Raw genomic sequence first — 17,754 nt, forward strand, 5'->3', positions numbered from 1 at the left:
GCAAAAAAAAAAAAAAAGTCCATTTTGGGCTTCTGCGATTATCCACTGAAGCTGCCACATTAGATGTTTAGCACGAAGGAAAGGGAATCCATTTGAGAAAAAACTGAATATGCATCAGCCACATGAAAACCTACACTATGAGCTGATGAGTTACAAATTGACTCAGAGGTACAAAATATAGAATTTGATATGCTTTCGTGATATAGAGCTGAATGAAGCTGGGAAAACTGATAATTACTTAATCAGTTTGAGGCCTTTTCATATCTTGCCAGCATCCTTGATGTCTGTAATTCGCTGTAGACGGCTGCTCGGGGAGGGAGGCGCAGAGGAAGCAGTCGAGAGGGGAGGAAGACCGCGCAGAAGAGGCCCATTGATGGAAACCCAGTGCAGCTGAGGGGCGCGAGCCAAGCTCTCAAAGATGTGTGAGCGCCGGGTTTGAAAGACCAGGAAGTAAAAAGCTACATATTTACTTTAAAAGGAGGAGAAAATGCACTGCCTCCATTTGGATGCGATTCCTTACTGTTCATGCAAAATAGACGCTGCTTTTCCTCCTTCGTGAAAAATCACTTTGCGCCGTAAAAAGGGGGGGGGGGGGGGTCTGTTCAAACCGGCCGGGAACAAAAGTCCTTGAAACACTGTTAATTGTCTCCATGGTGACTAGAAGAATAAGCCATTTTACAGCTGGTATAGAAGGCTCGTATTGAGTCAAGCGCCCTTTTTTTTTTTTTTTTTTCACCCGGCTCTCTTCTCTCTGGTTAAGAACAAGGTGGGCAGTCACGATGGGGTCAGCGAGGGACCCAGGAGAGTTTCCACCAGCCTTTCCAGACCTCAGCTGGCAGGAGGTTCCTTCAGGGACGGACGGGGGACCAAATACACTTCACATTGTCAAAATGCATCGAGTGGCAACAAATTGCACAGACAATGCCATCGTTCACGACGACAAGAAAAGGTTGAGCAAAGAAAAAAAAAAAGTTAGTTACAAAACCGCATAGACGCCAACCCATGGGACTCTCTTTCTCGCCGACATAATAGCATACAATCTGCACAACAATATGGAGCATAAACTACTCCGAATATTCACTCTCCTCCCCTTCTAGCTAAAGATGATGCATTCCGCAGGTTTCTAAAGTGATAGTGAGGGATTCAAAAGATCCAATGAACAAAGAAAAGCCTGGTCAGCCCAAGTGATGCCGAACAAACGCTAAGACACAGCAGCAAACTTCTTTAGCCCTGAAGATTTAAACAGAAAGAGATCTGGACAGACTTCATGGGCTCTACTTATGGGACTCTGATTGAGTGATTTTGTTTTGTCTGAATCTCACAAAGCAAAGTCCAGGTCATATTTCAGCCCATATATAACACTAAATATTATATAATATAAAAAAAAAAACATTTAATAAAATATATGTACACAATCAAAATAGATAAATACATAATAACAATAACAATATATAAGATTACAATAATATGTAATTATTAAGTCTCTTATGCTCATCAAGCCTGCATTTATTTGATCAAAAAATACAGAAAAAACTGTAATATTGTGTAATATTATTACAATTTAAAATAATGGTTTTCTATTTTAATATAATTTAAAATATAATTTATGTATGTGATGGCAAAGTTGAATTTTCAGCATCAGTTTGGGATCTGTAATTATTTTTCTTTCTTAAAAAAAGAAGAAGAAATTAATACTTTTATTTGGCAAAGATGTGTTAAATTAATAAAAAGTGATTGTAAAGATTTATATTTTGAATAAATGCTGTTTTTTGCATTGCGATAAGAATTTGTGATTACTTAAGAATTGTAAAAAATCAATACAATTAAAAAAACCTAATGGGAACAAAAAAGTAATAATTTCTTAATCTTCCCTTCTTGGCTTAGGGGTGAAACATGACTTGGACATTTGTTTTATATTCACTCACAACTTTTGATACATATCAAACCGCGGCCATCGCTGTTCAACTACCTCTGATCAGCTGGAAGTTCATATTGTTCTTTTTCAGCCTCCCCTTCTGTCCCCTCACAGGGATTGGTAGTGACCCCCATAGGAAGCCCATGCCTAATGCCATTGAATGGCGAACAAAGGCACTATTTATCCAGGGCCCGGGGTCTGGAGCTCAGCTGTGAGTTCGGGGAGGAGGGGTTCTCATGGAAAGATACTCACACCCCATCCCTCTCTACACTGAGCGTGGCATTTTTCTTCACTAGACAAACATAGGAAACAATGCAATCAGCCAAGAACTCTGGGCTTTAAGAGCCGAGAGAGGCCTAAGATCTGTTCAGCTCTGCTCAGCCTGGCTATAATCTAAAGTGATGGTGCCAGAATTCATAGAGCTACTGCTGCTCACAGCAAAGGAAACTTACTGCTCAGAGATGCCCTTTCAGAGCTCCACAATCCTAAAGGGCAAGATCACCCCAAAATCAAAGGCCTGTCATCATTTACTCACCCTAGTGTTGTTCCAAACCCTTTCGAAAAGGAGACGTTTTGCAGAATGTCCCAACCATTGTTTTCCATACAATGGAATCAGAAGATTTTGACTGCCAAGATCCCAAAAAGACAAAATAATAGCACCATAAACATTCGTTATGCTATATTCCACATTTTCTGAAGCCAAATGATAGTTTATACTGAAATGTAAGGCATTATTCACTGAAAATCTTCTGTTTTTGATGGTGCTTTTTTGTTCTTTTGAGTCTGACGATAAAACCACTGTCCACTTTCAATGTATACAAAACTGTGTACATTATGCAAAACATCTCCTTCAATGTTGTTTCATGTAGGGAAAAATTATGACTTCAATAACAAAAATTCAATAATATGGATGGAGCGATCTCTAGATGGAGGGATGTTTCTTTTAAAGAATTTACAGTCTGTTATCATTTTCTCACCCTCTTATCCTTACAAATCTGTATGACTTGTGGAACACTAAAGAGAATATTTTGAAGAACAGTTTTTATATATTCAACGAAGTCCAACAGAGGCATCGAGACACCTTATTCATTGAGAAAAATATCTTTGAAAGAATATATTTTTCTAGATTTCCTCAAGTGTGTATAATGTAGCCTTATGTAAAGCTCTTCCTGTAATAATTTATAGAACCCTTAAAAAAACATCTTATTTTGTGTTCAGCAAAAGAAAGTCAGTTACACAGGTTTGGAACGACATGAGAGTGAGTAAATGATGACAGAATTTTCATTTTTGCTATACTAACTAACTAACCCTTTAAACGAACGTTGTCAAAGATGGTTTTCAGAAATCCCTTAGGTGTCAGTTTGCTAATGTCACTGCTGTCTAGGACAAACAATTGAGAAATTGAAGAGATCTCGTGTGAATTTTCTTTTCTTACAGGCGAGTTTAAATGGTTTGGACATTTTAGTGACTTTAACCAACTACAAACAGAAGTTAGTTAGAAAAGTGCCTGAATTCCCTGTAACCTCCTAACCTGCACCATTGCCAGAGCTTTTAAAAGTAAATGGGTGTGAACGTGACAGATATTCCAACCCCGCAAGTAATTTTCCATGTAAATTAATGGCAGTTCGGCTCAATGAGTATAAATTTGCAACCTTTGAAAAAGAGAAGGAAAATTAAAATGTACAATGTCATTTAAAATTGGCAAAACTGGCTGAGAAAATTACATTTGAGGAGTTGAATCGCTTGCTTTCTTCTAGCTTATTCCATTTGCATTAAGCGAAAATCATATTACACAGGCCACGCATTGTTAATTGGGGCCTATTTTGTATTATCCCCATATAAATCAAATGACAAATATTAAAATGAATGGCAAATTCACTAATAGCGAATCATAAAACAATCTTTTTTAAGTATCTCTCATTAATAATTTAATTCCAATTATATCTGTAGAGCAGAATGAGCCTTTTCATTCTGGAGGTTTTTTTTGTGGGATTGGCCGTCTGCTTTTGACTGATGTTATAATAATGGAGATATATTTGGGTCCAAAGCCAGGGACTGACTGAAAGTGAGAGAGAGAGAGAGAGAGAGAGAGAGAGAGAGAGAGAGAGAGAGAGAGAGAACTTCAGCACAACAGCTCATGAAAGAGTAAGTTATCTCCACAACAAATGCTGTAGTTCTCCACTGTCAGACAGAACGAGAAAATAAGCAATATTTAGCGATATTTAGCGAAAATAAGCTATTTACTCTCTCAAAGCTCACAACTTAGAAAAAAATTTCATTCAATTTCAAATATGTGAGACAGAGAGATTTAAAAAGACAAATTAGACAACTGCTGACTGTTGAGATCTCTTCTAAAACTCTAGAGGAGAAACATGCTAGATTACTGGGGTGTTTTTCCCGGGAGCAAGATATATAAATCTATAAAGGAACCTTCCTAAAGCCATTTTGCTGTCCATTTCATTTCACTGCTGTCTACGAGAAACAACTGAGACAAAAATATCTCATTAGTGAAAAAATCTCAAACACTTACAATGAGGAGGGACCCAACCATATATGGAGACCAGACAATCAGAGACTTGGGATAGTAGGCAACCATCAAGCATCTACCCAGAAACCCCTAGAAACAGCATAGCAACGCCCTGGCGATGACCCAAAACATCTTGCAACAAATTTAGCATGGAAAACACCACTCATTTTTTTTTCAGAGAATGTATAATTTCAGATGTTTCTCTGCAAAAAAAAAAAAAGTCAATAGTTGACATAAAATAAGAGTCTGGAGTATATTTAACCTCATTGTTTTCCAGAAAGAACTACTGATGTTAGTGAAGAAAATGGGTTCCAAATATATAGAGACCAGAATATCATAGAGACTAGTAGGCAACCAACAAGTATCCACCCAAAAAACTTCTAGCAACCACTTAGCAACTCCCTGGCAATGACCTACAACACCAAAACATCTTGTCAGTGAGTTTTACATGGAAAAGCACAACTCATTTTTCTTTAGACTCATTTTCTTCAGAGAAAGTAGGCATCATCTCAGATGTTTGTCCAAAAAAATAAATAAATAGATACAAACAAGTCAATACTTGACATACAGTTGTATTAAGTTAATTTAAGCTTTCTACGAGAAACACCCCGTATCCTGTAGTACAGACTCCGAGAAGCTAACCCTGCGCTCCAGATGAGCATTACACGGAGTTACGAGGCTGTAGTCGTGGGAGCGAGGAGTTAAACTCCATGCGGTGGGCAGCAGCAGTAGCAGGGTCCCGTCCTGAGCAGGAAGAGGGGTTTCAATTGAGCCGAATGAAAAGAAGCAGTTGGAGAATAGCGGCAATCATTTAATGCAGATGACCTCTGACAGACCCGCCGCGCCTGAGCCAGAGCGGGAATTTGCATGGGGTCTGGGCGCAGAGGAACAATGTAGCCTAAACGCTACACAATCTTTATTCTAATGAAGTGGGTGTCAAGGTCAATGTAAAAGCTTTATGATGAATGGTACAGCGCAGGGCACACACACTACAGTCCTCTCGCGTTAATTGTGCAGAGTTTGACGCTCCGTCCTCAAGGAAGTCCAGAGTTTAGCAGGGTGGCTTATGGGAAAGGCTAGGGGAGGGGATTTGGGAAAATACAGGGTATTAATACACAATCGGATGTACAAGTGTGTGAAAATTTGAATATTTCTTAAAGGAATAGTTCACCCAAAAATTATCCCATAATTAACTCACCCTCAAGCCATCCTAGGTGTGTATGACTTTCTTCTTTCAGCCGGATACAGTCGAAGTTATAATAAACTATATCCTGGCTCTTCCCATCTTTGCAATGGCATTGAACAGTGCCTGAAATTTCTAAGCCCGAAAAAGCACATCCATACATCATAAAAATAATCCATACGGCTCAACTGGGCTAATAAATGCCTTCTGAAGCGAAGCAATGTTTTTTTTTTAAAGAAAAATATCTATATTTAAAACTTTATAAACTATAATCACTGGCTTCACGCATGTTCACTAGAGAGTCGAGCACCGGCGGAAGGGTGAACTCTGACCTGACGTAGCTCCTCTTCTCTTAAATCGAAATCTTTTGAAATTTTTCTTTAAAACTTCTAGTTTTATACTTTTAATTCGTGAACGGCGTTTTGTTTTGCACATCCGCATACGCCAGTTCACACCTAAGCTTACTCTATGCATACGTCATTGCTCGGGTCAAAGGTCACACTTCCACCGGAACTTGACTCTCATAAGGCCGTAGCCAGAAGCCAGTGATTATAGTATATAAACTTATAAATATGGATATTTTTCTTACAAAAACGCATGGCTTATTAACCCACTGGAGCCGTATGGATTACTTTTATGATGGATGCTCATTTTGGAGCTTCAAAATGGCACTATTCAATGTCATTACAATACGTTATTATTTAAAGGGTTCCTATTATGCCCTTTTACGAAGCGTTGATTTTGTTTTTGGGGTGTACTAGAATCTGTTTTCATGCTTGATTGTTCAAAAAATTATTTTTCACATATTTTACATTATTACAGCACCTCTCTCCCCAGTCTGGCTCAAAAACACAGATTTTGATGAAATATGAAATGTACTGCAATTGGTTAGCTGGCCTTGTATGCTGTGATTATGTCCTGCCACTCCATAACTGAGTTCTGCTCTAGTGTAAATATGAATAAGGATGGTGTCAATTTCAAGCCAATTCGAGCCTGATTCAGACCCTGACAAACAAGAGGATTGTCCAGAATAGATTTCATGCACAGACTTTGCAAGCACAGATTTCACAGGACATTTCAGAGTGGTATATTTTGTGTAATTTTCTTATATATTATGTATACGATGTTATCCACCATTTAATTGTGATATTTGTCGGAAAACTAAGATCAAACAAACAGTAATCAATCACAAAACCATAGGGCTGGGCGATATGGCCAAAAAAAAATATCACGATAATTTTTTTTATATTAGTCGATATCGATAATTATCACGATAAAAGTCAAATCTTTACTTCTTTCAAGTTTAAAGGCAGATTTTTGCTCCTAAGTGAAAGTTGTAGAAACCAGAGCGTTAATTGTGGTTTTAAACTACTCTTTATTGTCAGAACATATCAGGACAAACACTTGCCAAACAGGTGAACATTTCACAAATCTGAGGTAGAACATTCAAACATTTGTCATTTTTCCTTAACAAAATAAATATCTTTATTGGACAATTAATTTCTTAGTTTCTGCATGTGCTAATTTTTATTTGGTAAAATGTAATATTCTGACTGTTTGAGTTTTATTAAACTTAACGATTGGTCATCCAGTATCATGCATTTAGATCATGATAACCTCACTAATATCATGGCAAAATGTAACTTTATGGTTTCTATGGTATTTGTATGAAAAACAGTAGCCTAAATACATAATTAAATATTGTAATTATATTCCATCAGTCCTTTAATACATCGTCTACATTAATAATATAATACAATTCAATATGTATATCCCACATTTCATGGTGCAGTTAATATTACTAGGCTAACGTCACAGTAAATCCATGGTAAATGATGGGAATTTGTAGCCGGAAAAGCTTTCGAACAGAGTAAACGCATCGGCTCTAGTAAGCTCGCGCTGCCCTGCCGTTTGGACTTTGAGCCGAGCGGAAAAATGGTCCATGTGGCGCGCGGTTAAAGTGAGTTTCGTTCCGCTTTTGGCGCATAAACATTATCGAACATTTATCGAACTCTTGATATCGTTTTATCGAGAAAAATTATATCGCGATAATTATCGTTATCGTTTTATCGCCCAGCCCTACAAAACCATGTTTAATTTTCCTAAGGAACGGTAAACCATCTTACAAAAGCAACAGAAAACAAGCTGTTCTCCATAAAATGTGCAGCGCACAGATAAACTTTGGGGTTATAATGTTCAGGAACACTGTTTAAAATAAAATATAACCGTGGGCGGAGATTATTTAAATCGTTGTAGTCCAAACGAGCTGTTTGTTGTAGTTCTTGAAAAGGAGATTCTGTTAAATTAAATATCTCCCTTTGGAGTGGACTTTGAACTTTGTAACCTTGCAGATCTTTTTTATTCTCAGACAGCAACATTACACAATAAATTAAATTGAAAAAGTAGAAAAGCATAATGGGACTCCTTTAACAAAACTCAGAGTGTGTTAGAAGTAAGAAGAAGTAAGAAGTAAGAAGAAAGTCATATATACCTGGCTTGAGGGTGAGAAAATTATGGTATAATTAAAATTTTTGGGTGAACTATTCCTTTATGAGCTTCTCCAGGGGTCAGATCGTATACAGGAAGTGATGTAGTAGAACATGTACTGCAGACTAATGTAATGTAATACTGATTTAAAAATTGCAATAATTAAATTATTGAAAATGTATTGTTACAGAAATATAGCCTGACAAGGGGGAACACACCAATCCGAGGGGCGAGATAAACGGTTGTCTTTCAAATTCCCTCTGCACTCAATAGGATGGCGCTACAACCAACCAGAGCATTTTCCCACCAGCGGAGCTAGTTGATAGATTAAACTTTTGCCGTATCCGGTCGGCAAAACTCCGAACACATCTTCCTTTTTTAAGAATGACTTCAGTGCCGTTCTTTGTTCTATTCTCAAAGAAAGGCTTAACTCCAAGTCTTCCAGAGCCACGGCCAAAGCTGATTCGAAAGACCGCTGTTCGCCAGCAGCAGCAGCCATCTTCTTTTTTTTCAAGAAGCAGGGAATTCATGTGGAACCGTCACAACTCTGCCGTCATTATGTTAAGCCCGCCCACCGACTCAATACACGACGTGATTGGCCTGACTAGAGTTTGGTTTTTCCAGCTCGCAAGCCAACGGAGATTTGCTAGATGACACTGACTGCAAAATAAAATTTGCTGCCGCTAGGGTGCATCTAGATTTCTAGGCTAACAGAAATAGTGTTTCAAAATATTATGGCCAATTCCTGGGCTTGTACTATTTGTGTACCGTGAAATGCTGTTGCAAACAGGGGAGGAAAAAAAGCATGTCTGTGGTGGAAGCATACAGCTGATAGCGCAGAACATGAGGGCCAGATCAGGAGCTGTAATGATGGACGGAGTACACTCGTTTAATGCCCCATCTCTCCATTCCTCAGGGGACCGTACAACTGTTTCTCGAGACTCCCTCCAAACAGCAGGTGAGACAGGAATCCCCTAAGGCTTTCCACAATGCTGAAGCCAGAGAACATCACACACACACATGCCAAGACAGATTCTCTCAGAGCTTCACCACTGCAGATCACTAAGGCTCCAAGACTCCTTCCTGACCCCTTTTGAGGGTGGTCTTGTACTCTCAATCTCGGGTCATCTGCTAGAGGTCAAGAGTTTGAGGATTTCTTCCTGATAGCACATGTATCTCTATTCGTTATGTGTGTTCATGTGGACGATGTGACAGTTAAAATGTTTGCTTATCTGCAAATGCTAGAATGATACTTAACTGATATTTCTGCAACACTTAACACTTAAATTGCATGTTAATCTGCACAAATAACATGCTTAAAATAGAACACTATGCTTTATACGTAGATGGATCCTGCGACTTATAGACACAGTACCATTCAAATGTTTGGGGTCGTTTTTGAGAGAAGTCTCTTATGCTCACCAAGGCTGCATTTCTTTGATCAAAAATATAGTTAAAACTGTAATGCTGTGAATTATGTTACATTTTTAAATAGTTTTATGTTGTAATATATATGATTTGCTGCTCTAGAAACATTTATGATTATTATCAATGTTGAAAACAGATGTGCTGCTTAATATTTTTTGTGAAAAAACGTGATACAGTACATTTTCTTTTCATGATTCATTTGTAACAAATATCAGTTTAATGCATCATTGCTGTATCAAAGTATTAATTTCTTTAAAATAATAATAAATATATATATATATTTATTATTATTTTTATTATTACTATAATTAACTATAATTATTATAATTGCTTTGATGAACTTTTTTATCCACTTGACTGTATATATGTATATATATGTATATATATGTATATATATATATATATATATATATATATATTCCACATTGAGACTGACTGACTTAATTTCAACCAATCAGATTGGAGCTCACAAACAGAACGCTTGCTGCTTTATGTCTTCAGGAGCTCAGAAGATGAACACAAAAAATGTATAAATCCCTCTGAGTATGTGCAATCGACATGCTCTTTTCTTGTATTCGTGTATTGTGTCAAACTCTCATATTTATGCATGTTTGTGTGTGCGCGTCCTTCTCGCCGAGTGCTCACTGAGGGAGAAAAACACACAAACCGAGCCAAGCCACAGTAAGAGAAGAGGACATAAAGTGGAAACAGAGAGGGCCGTTTTTTTCTGAAGAGTTGTCCGTTGCTGTGGAGGTCCGTCCAGCATCCTGGAGCGGCGCCAGTGAAACAACAGGGAAGAAAGACAACAACACCGCGCTCTGCCAGCCGTCCAGTATGGAGAACCACTCCGGCATTACATCACTGCATTAAAATGCCATTATTCCTCCTCCTTTCGAAAGAGAAACAGCCAAACGCACATAAAGACAAACTTATAGTATATTCTCAAACACTGCATCAGTGCATGCTCGTGCTCGCTCGCTCTCTCTCTCTCATCTCGTCTCCCATAGTCTTAATGCCTCGGGACTATTTGCCCACAATTAGAGCACCACCCCCTTCCTGCCCCTCTCTGCTTTCAACTCATATGAGTAAACTTTCCCAAAGCCCCACAGTGCGTTCTTCAAGGCAAAAATGCTAATACTGCTTTCCTACTGCCTAGCTACTGGAAAATGGTCTTCCAGAGAGCACAGATGAGTGTGAGTGTGTATCTGCATGTGTGTGTGTGTGACAGACATAAGGACATAAGCCACTGGCAGATTTCAGTGTGTTGCAGAGGAACTCCAGCCTGCAAACAGACACACATGGACACACAGACATATGCATATAAATACTGGAGAACTGGTTTGAAATAAAGCTGAAAACTCTCCAATCCCCATAAAAAAGCACCATGGTATTACCACAGTTTTTTGGACATGGCACCATGGTAATACAAAGGTTTGCGGAAGAGAGTTTCATAACTGATTCACTTTGCAACATTCACTTTATTGAACCAAATTGAGTCAACATTGAACTAAATTGAGCTGAATAATGCAGTTACTTTATTGGTTCAAAATCATCGAAATTTAAATAATGAGAATACAAACCGTGTTTTTGTCTTACCCTGATTCACTATGGTAAGTGTTTATATTTTAGACCTGTCGGGGTGGTTTTCACTGGAAATTGTGCACATGCGTCACTCGCCTGTGCGTGTCTCGTCATATGCGTGTGTATGGTGTGTGAGTGGCGTAAATCTCAAAACTCTTGTTTAATCACCCGTTTTAAAACAATGCAGAATAGAGGAGCTTCTGCTGGCAAAAAGAGAACGCGACAGAGCTCGTAATAAAACAAGAATCAACATTGGCTTGGCTTTTCAGAGACGGTGAGAACCGAGGGATTTGAAATGTTGTAAAAGCGATGCGGAGATGGTGTTTTTATTACTGAACAGGTGACTAAGGTATTTTCTTGAACAGAAATATTGCCATATATAGCTCTCTAACAGAGTTCATTGTATTCAAGGAAGTACTGCATCAATTAATGTTTATAGCTACAGTGACATCTTTAGCCAGACCGCTGAACTGGTTATATCTCTTAAGACTAATAGTTTATGAGCAGTAGAATAACCATATTCATCCACACAGAGCTGGAGCACAACCAAAACAATGTTCTTCTGCAAAATGCATGCAGTTATGTTTTTTAATCGCTTAAGGGTCAAAGGTTACATAGTGTACCTTTAAGTGCTACGATAACACCATGTTTTTGGACAATCAATCATGTATAATGATGGTAATATTATGATGTTTTGAAATATATCAATGCTGAAATTCATGCAGAGGTTTAATATAGTAGTCCATGTTACCATATCTAGAAATACCATGGTTGTCCCATAAAATGTTCTGATCATTTTTGGTAACACATTTCTTTTTAACATTCCATGATGTTCTATAAAAGTATTCCTTTAACCTGGAGTAGCATGTAAATAACATGATATATTAATAAAATAATAATTTAATACCATAGTATATATTAAAGAACCAAGCTTTTGCAATATGGTACCATCATTGTACCACAGTACATTTCTGAAAGAGATATGGCATAATTTTTTAATTATGACCTCTGACCTATGCATAACTATTATTTATAAAAGCATTGAAATAATAATGATTTTTGCATTGGTTTTGTTTCTCTTTTTCATATTGATTAAATAAATTCACAGTAAACAGACATTCAGAAGCAGAACTCATTATCTGCACTGTATCATTTGAATCACATTGAGCGCGAGAACTAGAGAAAGACAGAAAACAAGGAGCTTTGCTTTGTTAATTAATCTCAGACCTAATTCCCAGCTGTGAATTTCACCCCGGCACACATGCTTGTAAATGATATGGCATATTTGTATTAGTGAATAATGCATGGGGTACAACAGTACTCCATCCGAACTGCTGACAACAAAATATTCATCTCCTCGCACCATCTCAAGGGTCTGATCGCTCTCTCTCCAGAACAGCCCAAAACTAATGCAGCATTTATTTAGGGAAACACTAACAAATGTGGCTATTTTCTGAGGGAAATTGACAAAGCACAATTTGAATATATTTTGAACACAAGAACACTTCTCCTCATCTATATACAGGAAATAAACTCAAGCAAGACCGTGTTTGAGAGTGTTTGTGAGTGCCTGAGAGTGTGCGCGTGTGTTTAATTTTCATAAACTCCTCTATTCCTAATGGGCTCTGGATGCTATAGTGCCATCTAGTGGTGTGAGCATCTTAATACATTAAGTTATTTGGGGGATTTGGGGCTTATGTTCAGCCCAGAGTCGACTTAAGAAGCCTCTCCTCCATCAGAGTAGCACACCTTTGGGAATCAAACGTATATTTGACCAGCTGGTTGACTTCAAGCCTGCCAGTTCTCATACAAATGCTGGCAATAACATTCCTGTCTATCGGCTGCTCCTGCTCATTATTTTGTGTTTTCTGTGTTCGTAAAATGCAAAAGAAGGACAGAGCAGACATAAACAGATGTGGTTTACTGTCTACATGATATATTGCCAAAATCAGACACATAAGGTGAGGTTTATATACATAAACCAGGAACATGATCTAACTAACGTGCACTACAAACACTTGGTTATAAAGCATCAAAACTCTTCTACATAGATGGATCAATTAATTGAGTGTTAACTATGTGTGGGTGCGTGCACATGGTTAAGTAATGAAGTTTTGGAGGGAGGCAGATAAAGCAGGTGTGTGTGTGTGGTCGTGTTGAATGAGTGTGTATCAATGGGGTGTCCTGCATTAGTGCTGTAATTAGTCCGCGTCCTGCAGAAAGAGCCACGGGCCCCAGCCGGCACCACCATAACAACTAACACACACGGAGACAACAAACCTGCTCATTTCAGCACACAATACACCACACGCTCTCCCATAATTCCCTTCAAGCATGCCACATGAGGAAGCATCTGAGAAGAGACATTGAGAGACGCCGTAGGGGGACAACGCTAGCCTACATCACATGCCAGCCAGTCACAAAACACAAAAAAACCTGAATATTCATGGATATGTAATCCATCTGAGAGGAGTTTAAGGATGCAAGCTGGGAACAATGGACAGAGATCTCCACTGAGTTCCAAACTGACCTGAGTTAAAGAGACAGTTCGCACAAAATGAGAAATCTAGATGTAAGAGACTGATGAGTCACTCACAATATTTTTTGATTTTTTGATTAATCGTTTTTTTTAAATGTGGTCTAATCTCAAAGGCCATGAATCAATTTTTTTCCCATTTTATTTATATATCACCCAAAAGCCAGTATTAGTTTTCCTACACTGTTCATAGGCTTGCAGCCTCCATGTTACAGCTAATGCTGTGAGATTTTATGTTTATTTTATCTTAAACATAAAATAACCTGATCCTGTTTGATGAAGGCTTGCGACTTGTCCAATTTTCAGCATCAATTTTCATCTTGCATCAAATTCCTGTCTATTCATTGAATGCATTTGAAATATAGAGTTGGGTTCTGTTTTAATGTACCCTACCTAAAATAAAAAGTTTAATATACAGGTTTGTGGCTCTTAATTTATTTTTATTAATTAACCACTTGCAAACTTATGTTCACTGTTCTTTTTTTTAATAAATATAGGATTTGAGCTAAATCAATATTCATTGAGTCGAATCGAGAATCAAAATCGAAAATCGAATTGAGAATCAAAATCGAATTGAGAATCGAAATCGAATTGAGAATCGAAATCGAATTGAGAATCGAAATTGAACATCTGAATCTAGATTTATTTAGATTTTTTTATCTAGCAGAATATGCATGCTGCTATCTTCCATATAAGTTGCACAAAACGGAATAAGCAGTCCATAAGACTTGTGCACCATATTCCAAGACTTCTGAAGCAATGTGATAGCTTTTAAAGATGCATTAAGCGATTTCTGAGAAATGCTGTTGAAGATTTAAATCAACACAAACAATTTTGTGAATATTTGATAGATGTCTGTTTAGTCCTGGCTGTGTATATAGGAGAAAAAACAAAGTGGATCATAGGAGAAAAAACAAAGTGGATCGATTGGTGTGATCAACCGAGCACCAAAGCGTTATTGTAGCCAATGAGAAAAGAGGGTGTAAATGCTCATGATGGGGGAGGAGGGGGGGGGGGAGCAAGCGGGACATTTGTAGAAAGACAGTAGAAAGAGAGATGGCAGAGATATTACCAAAGAGGAAAAGGTCAGAGGAATATAATTAGAAGAATTAGGGTTATGATCAGGCAAGGGCTAGGACACGTGTTAATATTGGAAAAGCTTTCCAGCGCTTGAGAGATAGATGGACGGCCTGAAAAAGGATGCCAAGATTTCTGTTTTTGCTCGATATGTGAGTAACAGTTTTTTTTTTTTTTCACAGTACCAGATATTTTGTTGTATCACAGCTGATTCATCATACTTGCACGAGTTGTCTGATCCACCAGCTGTTTGTGGTTGCCTGTGTTGCATAGTGTGTTTGTTATGCTGGGGGCGGAGCAATGAAGGGAGGGGTGTGTTTGTTTGGGTGTCGATTACAAAAAAATTTCAACAGTGTTTCTCAGAAATCACTTACTGCACCTAATTTACTAAAAAATCTTCCAATCCACTATATTCCTCAAATCTCATTCACATTTCCACATATTTAAATTTGGCACATCGTGATTGGTTGCGCTATGATGTTGTTTGGCATCAAGGACGACACTGAGGTTGAATTGATCATGTGACACTGACAATAGACTGGAGTAATGGCTGCTGAAAATAGAAATAAACTACATCTTACAATATATTCACATAGAAATTTTAAATTGTGATAATATTTCACAATATTACTGTTTTTACTGTTTTATATGCAGCCTGGGTGAGCACAAGAGACTTCTTTTAAAAACAATCTCACTGAAACTTCTGAACAGTACGGAAAAATTGCTATGAATATATTAAAATTATTTCAACAGTAAAATATAGCAACAGGAATTAAAAGAAAAATGGGAAAAATAGATCTTTCCAGTGAAAACAGACTGCAAGATAGATGTGAGTGAAGATCTGGGATGAAAAATTTAAGATTCCAAGACTAGTACAGTGGAATAATTCATGGAATATTGTTCATTAAATTGGGGGACCAGACCGCAAAGCGACAGTGTCAAAAATTCACTACAAAGCGCTTGGTACTGTAAGTTCTTGTGATATCAATGTCATTTAAAAGATAACAAGCTTTACAATATTTACAGAAGGATACAAATACAGCATAATGGAAGATTTACAACCCGCTCGTCAAAGTGACGGATGATGATTATTTGCTGCACAACCTCTGCTGCCCACCAGGTATAACCGTGGGGAAGCCTGCTTGAGTTAGAGTTTCAGTAAAATGTACATTTCAGCCAAGACTTTTAAAGAATAATAGATCACTGGCTGCTCATAAGAGAGGCTGTGACATTAACCATTACCTTTTAGATATCAGAAAACACACAAACATATACGGTTCAGCCGATATCTGAGGGGTTGAGAAACCTGAGACCTTGCAAAGAGTCAGAGATGCAGGACCAGCACATTTTTTATTACTCAACCCTGCTAAAGTCATGCTGAAGAAACTGGATCCTTCAGAGAGCTTGTGTAGTGTCTGTCCTCCTCTCTCTTTCTTTCTTCCCCTGTCTGTCCCTGTCTATATCCCCCTCACTCGCTGTCTCTCTGACGTGTCTCTTCAGCTGCTTCTACACCTCCTGTCATCCCTCCGTTTCTCCCTCTTTCTTTCTCCAGGTGTCTCTTCCTTCTCCTCTATCCCTCCTTTCAATTATTCATGGGGTGTGAGGACTGTATGGCTGTCTCTCCTGACAAACTGCATTTCTCTTTTCACAGGCGTCGTGCGGCTCTGCATCGAGTCGTCATGTTGCGCATAAATCTGGTCAGAATGAGTCGCTGTAATAGATACAGAGGAGGGAGCGACGGGCTTTATTTTAGTCTAATGTTGATTGTCAGGGAGGGAGGGGCGGTCAGGCGGACTCTGGGATGTGACAGCCACCACTGATCTCCCAACAGCTCTTTGACCAGGGGCAGAGCTTGATCTCAGAGTCTGCATCCAACAACTAGCAGGCTTGTTGCGTCGCTCCCCCGTGGAATGTCTCTCGCTTTTTTAATGCTCGTTCGCATCACGAGCAGCCATCTGGTGCATAGACACGCACACATGGGGCGAAAGAAAGAAAGAAAGAAAGAAAGAAAGAAAGAAAGAAAGAAAGAAAGAAAGAAAGAAAGAAAGAAAGAAAGAAAGAAAGAAAGAAAGAAAGAAAGAAAGAAAGAAAGAAAGAAAGAAAGAAAGAAAGAAGGATGAAAGGAAAAATATAAAAGGAAGGGAAAATAAGATGAAGGAAAAAAAGAGGAAGGAAATGAAAATAAGGTAAAAAAGGTAAGAGGATAAAAAGAAGAAAGGAAAGAAAAAAAGAAGGAAGGAAGTAGTGAAAGGGAAAGGGGGTAATAAATAAAAAAGTGGAAGGAAGGAAGGAAGGAAGGAATGAAGGAAGGAAGGAAGGAAGGAAGGAAGGAAGGAAGGAAAAATAGCAAAGGCAAAAAATACAAAAATGAAAGAATTAGAGGAAGGAAGGAAGGAAGGAGGGAGGGAGGGAGGGAGGGAGGGATAGAAGGAAGGAAGGAAGGAAGGAGGGAAGGAAGGAAGGAAGGAAGGAAGGAGGGATAGAAGGAAGGAAGGAAGGAAGGAAGGAAAATAGGGAAGAACAGACAGAAGGTTAAAAGGAAGGAAGGAAGGAAGGAAGGAAGGAAGGAAAGAAGGAAGGAAGGAAGGAAGGGAAATTAGGACAAAGAAAGAATAAGATGAAGGGAAATAAGGAGGAGAAAACAGTAAGTAGTAAGAAACAAAAGAAAGGAAGGAAGGAAAAATAAGAGAAATAAACTGATGAAAGAAAGGTTGTAGAGGGTGAAAGAGAGAGGGAGGAAGAGAGAGAAGAAGAGAGCGCGCCTTAACACTTGGCCCTTTGTGTCGAGTCCCTGGCACCAACACACACACACACACACACACACACACACACACACACACACGATAAAGGCTGTGCTCTCTGGATATTGGATGAGAAGGTGTGAGATCACTGTGAGTTAGTGAAGTGTGTGCTGGGTCAGCCATCTCAGAGTTATCAATACACTGATAACTAAACATCAATGACACCTAAACTCCCGCTCAAATATACTCTCTGCCAGCATCTCACACACCTTCTCTCTC

The 17,754-nt window shown here is 38.4% G+C and overlaps 1 protein-coding gene across 2 annotated transcripts in view; it reads right to left on the reverse strand.

Moving 5' to 3' along the window:
- akap6 (A kinase (PRKA) anchor protein 6) overlaps nucleotides 1-17,754 on the reverse strand; it is a 178,597-nt gene that overhangs the window by 37,641 nt on the left and 123,202 nt on the right. The window lies entirely within an intron of this gene.

This window comes from Scardinius erythrophthalmus (assembly GCF_964197995.2).
Source record: "Scardinius erythrophthalmus genome assembly, chromosome: 19".
Lineage (NCBI taxonomy): Eukaryota > Metazoa > Chordata > Actinopteri > Cypriniformes > Leuciscidae > Scardinius > Scardinius erythrophthalmus.